Consider the following 1,031-nt stretch of genomic DNA (forward strand, 5'->3'; position numbering starts at 1 on the left):
TGGCCTCTCCCGTTGCGGAGCACAGGCTCCGAACGTGCAGGCTCAGCGGACATGGCTCACGGGCCCAGCCGCTCCGCGGCATGTGGAATCTTCCCAGACCGGGGCATGACCGCTGCATCGGCAGGCGGACTCTCAACCGCTGCGCCACCAGGGAAGCCTGTAAACATTCATGAAAAAAATTTCTTAACAAACTATAAACAGAAGGGGACTTCTTTAATTTGATAAAGAATATTCCTAAAAATCCTACAGGAAACATCTTCTGTAATGGTGAAATGTTGAAAGCTTTTACCCTAAGATTGGAAACAAGGATGTCTATCCTCACCACTCCTTTTCAACATTGCACAAGGGTTCCAGCCAGTGCAACAAGACAAGAAAAATAATTTTAAAGTATAGGGATTAATTTTCTGAGGCAGCTGCCAAAGTTGTCAGAGGGACAGATCATGCTAATCGATGGTTGAAACCATCTCCAAGGCTACCTGGAGGCCAGAGTGGCCAGGTGAGTACTGCTCGGCCAGAAAGTGGTGGTCATGCATTATGAGGACATCAACATTTCTTGCAAACTCCTACAGAATTAAATGGAAGTAGCAGGCCTTGACCTACAAGTACATAAACACCAACCCGTGCAATGGTCCTTTCCACTTCCGGGTGCCAAAGCACATCTTCAGGTAGACTGTGCAAGGCCTGCTGCCCCACAAGATCGAGTATGACCAGGCTACTCTAGAGCACCTCAAGGTGTTTGACCAAAAAAAGCATATGATCATTTCTGTTCAAATGCATGTGTCTTAAGCCCACACATAGGTTTGCATCCCGGGGGCACCTGACTTATGAATTTGGAAAAGAAGAGGTAGGATGAGGCCAAGATTCACTACATGAAGAAGAAGTAGCTCAAATGGGCCAAGAAGAACGTGGGGAACAAAACCAACAAAGAGAGGCCCTCAAGACTCGTAGACTCCTGACCTGAGTCCAGTAAAAACTGTTTATCCCTCAAATATATATATATATATATATATATATATATATATATATATATA

Source organism: Lipotes vexillifer, unplaced genomic scaffold (assembly GCF_000442215.2).
Source record: "Lipotes vexillifer unplaced genomic scaffold, Lipotes_vexillifer_v1.1 scaffold1829, whole genome shotgun sequence".
NCBI lineage: Eukaryota > Metazoa > Chordata > Mammalia > Artiodactyla > Lipotidae > Lipotes > Lipotes vexillifer.